This window comes from Sorex fumeus, unplaced genomic scaffold (assembly GCF_029834395.1).
Source record: "Sorex fumeus unplaced genomic scaffold, SorFum_2.1 ptg000045l, whole genome shotgun sequence".
Taxonomy (NCBI): domain Eukaryota; kingdom Metazoa; phylum Chordata; class Mammalia; order Eulipotyphla; family Soricidae; genus Sorex; species Sorex fumeus.
Genome location: NW_026606102.1, coordinates 18,974,181 through 18,981,609, shown reverse-complemented (window position 1 = coordinate 18,981,609; position 7,429 = coordinate 18,974,181). Strand labels below are relative to the sequence as shown.

Sequence of the window (7,429 nt, the reverse complement as noted above, 5' to 3'; positions counted from 1 at the left end):
AAGTGAACATTTGATGGTTACCCTTTGAAAACGGGGGTATTTGGGAACTACGTCAAATGTTTCCAAACCAGTACCAAGTGCATTCACATTATGTACCGAATCCCACCCCACCTTAACCTACGGCATAGGAGTCAGGCAGCTGAGTGGGCGCTCTGTCGGGGAGCCCGGCCCCTCTTTGCTGGGCCCAGGGGCTAGGGCCCTCACTTCCGGTGTGCTCCAGCCTGTTCATAGCATCTGTTCCTAGAAGAACCACTGCTGACGGCTTGAGAGGGTGCAGTCCCGTAAGAGTGGGACAAACTTGTCGTTGGATTCCTTCTCGGCCTGAACACATTTCTTCGACTGTTCGTGAAACAAAGAACCATCGTAGGAAAGATCACAGGCAATTTCAGAGAATGACAAGTGATTGCTCACAGGATTTTTCCTGAAAATGTGTTCTTGCAGGGCCGGAGCAATAGTACAGCAGGTAGAGCATTTGCCTTGCACACGGCTGAACCGGGTTCGATCTCTGGCATCCCATCCCCGAGCACTGCCAGGAGTCGTTCCTGATTGCAGAGCCAGGAGTAACCCCTGAGCATTGCCAGGTGTGGCCCCCAAACAAAAAAAATTGAAAATAATTTTTAAAAAAATGTTTTCTTAAGCCTGTGGATCTTTTTTTTTTGTCCTTTCAGAAATATATATATATAGAAATATCTGCACTGGGTGAAGGAACCCAAAAGGTCTGGGGCACGGAGGTACAGCCTGTCATACAGCCTCCCTCTGACCCAAGAATCATCACCCTTCCAGACTCCACTTCTCATTCCTGACTGTAACATTTTTCTACCAGAAAATGTCCTCTACTTTCTTCTCATACATAGAATGAACCCTTTGTAAGTATGACAGAAGAATCTTCCCATCCCTGGGGCCAGGCTGAGAATGAATCCAAGGAAAGAGGACAGGTTTTTTGTTTTTTCGTTTTTTTTTCCTTTTTCATTTTTACTATTTGTCTCCTCTTCAGTGCTCAAACCATGCTTGAATGAGCCAAAGCTACAGCCGAATTACAAATCTTCTCAAGGGTCCACAGCAGAGGGGTTCACAGCATGAGGGACCTAGTGCCTCTTGGGCCTGCATCCACTGCCCGCTCCAAGTCCACGGTGATGGAGAACAGACTCCAGCGGGGGTAGTGTACACTGCAAGGAACATTTCTGTGGGGGGTGGGATGCTCGGGTCCTCAGGGGTCACTTCTAGAGGGGCCTGGGTACCAGAGGTGGTGCCAGGGATTGAACCAGGAATGGCTGCCCACAGGACAAGCACCTTAGTAAATCCCTGCCTGGCCCTGTGCTACAAGTGACCACTCAGCTCCCCTGCCTGGGCTTGACAGCTTCCAAGGAAGCTGCCGGCTATCCACCGAGTCCTTCCTGGAGTTGGCCAAAGCTATGGGTACTGCCCTCGTTTTATTTGGTTCACCTCTTAAGTTATTTATTTACTGGAGGGGGTCCTCCAGAGCACTCTTGGGATAGAAAACCCTGGGGGTTTGGGCCGAGCAGGCCATCTGCTTGAATGCTAAGACCTGAGGAGGTGATGCTTAGGTCCTGCAGTGCTGGGGGCCACCAGGGCCATCCCAGTGATGCTCGGGGCCTCCAGGGCTGCAAATGGTGAAGCTCAGGAGGGGCCACGTGGGATAAATCCTGGGCTGGGTGTGTGCTTTGGTGACCCCTGTAACCATCTCCCCTGCCGCTCCCCCTGATTCCTGGGGAAAATGGGGGTGAGGTTTACAGAAGTAGAACAGTTTCCCCACCACCCAACCCTCCCCCTGCAGGATCTGCCCTCACATCTGCTTTAAGGAGACCCCATTCCAGCAGCAGCAGCAGCAGCCCCCAGGCCGGTCCCAAGCCCCGCCCAGCCCCCAGAACTCCAAGTGAACAAGAGAAGACAGGCCAAGCATTAGGGATCCTGCAAGACTAAGGCGCCAACAGTTCCCCATCCCACCCCACCCCCTTTCCCAGCTTGTCCCTTATCCCAGCATGCCTGGGGCCGGCTCCTCCCTGAGACTCCCGGGGTCTACTACAGCCCCAAGACTGACAGCACAGATGACACTGCCCACTCACCGGGCACAGGAAGAAGTAGTGGTTCTCGGGGACCGGGTCCTGGCAGAGCTCCATGACCAGGCTCTCCCCGCCCGCCTCCACCGCCAAGCACCCCTCGGGCTGGTGGGTGTTGTAGCGGATCTCCTTCCGGGATGTATACTCGAAGAACTGCAAAGGAGCCGTCCGTGGGCAATGGTTACTCTCGGCCATGGAGGAATGGACGGACACCAGGTGGGATCAGAGCGCAGGGGCCAGGCAGAGAGCCTGAGTGTCCAGTCTTGAGGGTCTGTGAGTGCCTGGCCAGAGTTCCCCAAGGCCCCCTTCTCATGCTCTGCTTCTTCCCTGAGTGTTTGAGACCCCACGCTGTCCCTACCCTTGAGCTGGCCAGAAAATGGATGGTCTCAGTAGCCGAGTGGGCAACTCTGAGGCCTGAGCTGCCCTTTCTCTTCTCTGGGCTTTTCTGCCTCTTCCTGGCAAACTCGAGGGAGTTTGATCCAAGGCAATGGCACTGTGGAATCACTAAAATGTCCTTTGCAGGCAGGAATTGCACTGCCAGGGAGAGGGCAGGCCTGGGTCACACAGGGAGACAGGGTGCTGGAATCCAGCCTCTCCGGCCAAGTAGGTGCCCTCCTGAGCACTACCTCCTGAGCCGGCCCAGATCTGCAGGGGTTTCCTTTTTCTTCCTCTAACTGTAGGTTTTGGTGCATGGTTAGTCATAACTGCACAAATGGGTTTCTCTGGGTCCTATCGGGCACTGCTTGCTTCGTTTTCTATTTCCCAGATGTTCTACAATGAGTCTGTATTACCTTTGCAGGCAGAGAATCAGCTCATCTCACCGCTCCAGAATTACATGGTGCAGGGCCAGAGGGATAATACAGTGGAGAGGGTGTTAGCCTTGCTGACCTGAGTTCAATCCCTGGCATCCCATATGGTCCCCTGAGCACTGCCAGGAGTGATTCCTGAGTGCAGAGCCAGGAGTAACCCCTGAGTATTGCCAGGTGTGACTCAAAAACAAAAACAAAAACAAAAACAAAAAAAGAACTACATGATGTGAACCACCAAGAGGCCAAAAGGCACAATATTCCCAAAAAAGACATCTGAGCATGCATGGATCATGCAAGAGAAAATAATCAAATATAAACCATAAACATAGAATGATGACAATTAGTTAAAACACAGAAGCCAGAGTCTGTGCATAGGAGAAAGAAGGACAAGAAACTTGTCTTCATTCTAAGGCGGTTTCTCCAGGTCCTCTCGGGCACATTTGCTTCACTTCTATTTCTCAAATATTTTACAATGAGTCTCTATTACCTTTATAAATTGAAGAGTTCAAATATTCACTTTTTAAAAAACACACACAGATGTGCTGAAAGTAGATAAAGGACCAAACATAATGGCCTCTCAGTATCTGTATTGCAAACCATAATGCCCAAAAGTAGAGAGAGAGTAAGAAGGAAATTGTCTGCCACAGAGGCAGGGGGTGGGGGTGGCAGGAGGGATACTGGGAACATTGGTGGTGGAAAATGTGCACTGGTGGAGGGATGGGTGTTTGATCATTGTATGACTGAAACTCAATCATGAAAGCCCTGTAACTGTATACCACAGTGAATCAATAAAAAAAAAATAAAAAACAACACCACACATAGATTTTCCCCAATTTCCCTCTTTAAGAGGCTCCCAAGCCCTCGAACCCAGGGCCCCCTGCTGCCTTCTTCCCGAGAGAAGCGTCACCTACCTGGTTCTGGCCCAGGCCGTGACAGGCGTACAGAATGACCTGGTGCCCCACGATCTGGTTTTCATCAGGAGGATTATAGTCAAAGCAGAGTCCTTGCAGTCCTTTATTCTGGAGCTACCAAGAAACATTAGGGGAGTTTCCAGTTCAGATTTACACACAACTGAGTCAACCCAGGATGCTGCGGGAGGAGAAATAGGAAGTGAGGAGGGCCTGGCACAAGAACCAGGCCCAAAAGTAAGAGCTTCTGGGACCTGAGCGATAGTACAGCAGGTCAGATGGCTGGCCTTGCACATGGACAAACCCCAGCACCCCACAGGACCTCCTGAGCACCGCCAAGAGTGATCCCTGAGCGCAGAGCCAGGAGTAAATCCCTGAGCACCACTAGGCCTGGCCCCCAAACCAAAAATAAACAAACAAATAAATAAGAGCTTCTGATATTTTTACCTATTATTAATTTATTCATTTTGGATTTTTTTTGGGGGGGTGAAGGAGGGGAGCATCACATCTAGCAATGCTCAGGGCTTACTTCTGGCTCTGTGCTCAGAGATCACACCTGTTGGTGCTTGGTGGGGAATCCTATGGGGTGCTGGGGATAGTGCCCAGTTTGGTCACGTGCAAAGGCCAGAAGAGCATCATGCGCCATCATCCCCTCCAGGGCTGCGCTTGGACAAAAGAGAAATGCAGTGGGACGGGGTGCAGTGGGGATGCAGGAGACAGAGGCAGGGCGAGCAAGAGTGACACACTCCGTGGGGCAGGCAGCCCACGACAGCCTCCTGATCCTCTCGGCACCTCGGGAGACCTGGACACTTTACAGTGGCCAAGGATTTGAACGTGTTCAGAGCCCGTTGGGCGCTGACCAAAGGACTTCCAGAATGGGGAAAGCAGCGTCGCCCAGCCGTGCAGCCCAGGAGAGGGGAGTCTCTACCTTGGCGTGATTTCTCTCCAGAGTGAAGGGCACTGGGGTCGGAGAGAGTCTGTGGGGTGAGGGCACTTGTCAGGCAGGCAACCAAGCCCCAGTCTGATGCCAGCACCATCATGAGTGACCCCTGAGCACCGCTGGGTGAAGCCCAACCCCCAACCCCTGCAGCCCAAATACTTCCCATTTGTGTGTGTGTGGGGGGAGGGATGGAGGGAACGGGTGTTTAGGCCATACTTTGCGGTACTCAAGGGCCACTCCTGACAGTGTTCAGGAGACCACGTCTGGCACTGGGGATCAAACTAGGGTTGGCCACACACAGGGCAAAACTTAACCTTAACCCCAGGACTATCTCTCTGCCCCCCCCCAAACATTCCTTTTCTCTTTCTTTTGGTGAACAACAGAAGTGACTCTCCTTTTCCTGCCCCATCCCTCTCTATCCCCCCTCCCCCTCCGGTCCCCAAGGACCCCTGAGGTGGGAATGATTGATTGGCCCAGACACTGAGACTAGGGTGTGAAGTGATGTGATGGGTAGAGGCGGTAAGGAGTCCAGGCAGTCTCCTCATGCACAAAATCACAGGCAGAACCTGACTCTCGTTCACATGCTCCCACGTGAGCGAGCTGAGAGCCAAACCCAGCCGGGGGAGGGGAAGAGCCAGGGAATGCAACGGGAGGGCCGGGGCTGGGGAGCCCAAGGGACCCCACCGAGGACCTGCCCCATGCAGGGGGTGGGGACCCTGCCAGCAGCCTCCCCGGGCGCAGCCCTCTCACCATCCCGAAGCAGCCGGGCCGGTCCTCGGGCACGTGCAGCTCAGGATACACGTTCTCCAGGAACCACCTGAAGTCCTTACACTTGAGCTTCTCAGGGAGCTGCTGCCTCTCGGTCACGTTGCCAAAGGACTCCTGAGAGGGGTCCATGCGGTCAGCCTGAAGGTCCTCCACTGCCCCCCACTCCACCCCACCCCAGTCCTGGGGTGTGATTATGCCCCCAAGCCCCAGCTGTGCAGGTGTGGGTGGGTGCCCAGGGAGAGAGCTGTGGCAGCTTGGGTAGCACACACACACACACACACACACACACACACACACACACACACATGCACGCATGCGCACACACACGCACAGGGTTCCCCGTTGCCCAGCTCCAGCCTGGGGAGACCCAGTGCACCTCGATGGTCATGAAGCACCTAGGACATGACGGGAGCCCCAAACCACCGACCCTGTGGGCATCCCTGGACACGCAGCACTTCTTCAATGGGACAGATTGAGGAAGGCTGGCTAAGGTAGACACACACGCAAAGCCAAGAGATGGGGCTGGGATGAGATGAGATAACACACACATGCATCATACATGACCCATTTCCGGCACCACAGACACACACACACACACACACACACACACTCACACACACAGGCATACTCTGGGTTGAAGAGATAGCTCAATGGTCAAGAGCACATACAGGAGGCCCAGGTCTGAGTCCGAGCACGTCAGGGGACCCCCAGCACTGAGTCATGGGTAGACCCCAAGTACCTCCAGGTGGGGATCAAAAGTATACAGGAACCAGAGAGCTCATGCAGAGGGCAGGGTGCTTGCCTGGCAGGTGGCCACCCTGCCCTGGTCCCTGGAACCTCATTTGGTTCCCAGAAAAAATCACCAGGAGTGATCCCTGAATGCAGAGCCAGGAAGAGGCCCTGGTGACCATGGCGTGGGGCCTGACCTCCCCTCCACGACAGAAATACCCACAATCTGAAGAACATGCAGTGGCTGGAGGTAGCAGAAACCCAGCCCTGATTTCCCTAGAAGCAACAAGCTCAGGGTCCCCCAACCCGGGGTGGGCAGCATGAGCTGCTGGGTGTGATTCTCAAGGCCGGGTGGGCATCAAGAGACATCAGCCAGAGGGTCATCACAACCATGGAAGAATCAAGTAGTCCCCCACTGGCCTCACCAAGGCCCACCGCAGCTTCTCCCTCCAGAAGTGGATGTGCAGGCACGGAGAGTGGAGGGAGGAGGGAGGAGGAAGGGGGTGGTTGGTTCTGAGGAGGCCAGCAGGGGTGCAGGCAGACGGAGAGGGTGGGAGGAGCTCACCAGGCGTGCGTGGGGGTTGCAGTGGTAGAAGAGCTCCTTGAACTCGTCCAGCCACACTTCGGCAGCGCGGACACTGTTGGCCAGAGCCTTTTTGCGTGAGTAGGGAGCTTGCTTGGGGAAGACGTGGCTGACTTGTGAGCAGGGGTGCGTCTCCAGAGTCCCGCCGCACTGCCAGATCCGCAGGGCAGGGGAGTGGCTGGGTGAGGGGAGCGGGTCCATCGGCACGGCTGTCCCTTGAGTACAGAGGTGGGCACCAAGAATCACCCAAAGAGACACTGCCGACACCACACCCTCCAGGGCATGAAACAGGCGACCTCCCCAGCCCACTCCTCACCCCACCGCCCATCCCCGCCTCACCCACCCCCATGCACACGCGGGCTCCAGAACGCAGCCAAAGAACAAGGGAGCGGCCCCAAGGTCTAGCCACCAGAACCAAGACCACAAGCCCATGCACTGCTTGCTCATGCGTGGGGCTCACAGGGCCCAGAGTGGGCCCGGCCAGGAGCCCGTGGGTGGGTGACAGTCCACACGGGCTGATTACCTGATCTCCTAGCCAGAGAAGAGAGGAAAGCAGCTAGGAAGGAGAGAAGTTGGGAAGGGAGAAAGAGGAACTGCCAGACACAGGAAGAGCA

General features: G+C 54.8%; 1 pseudogene; it reads right to left on the bottom strand.

Annotated features, from left to right (window-relative positions):
- Positions 1-225: 225 nt before the first annotated feature.
- Positions 226-7,016, bottom strand: LOC130031015 (polypeptide N-acetylgalactosaminyltransferase 12-like; annotated as a pseudogene).
- Positions 7,017-7,429: the final 413 nt, after the last annotated feature.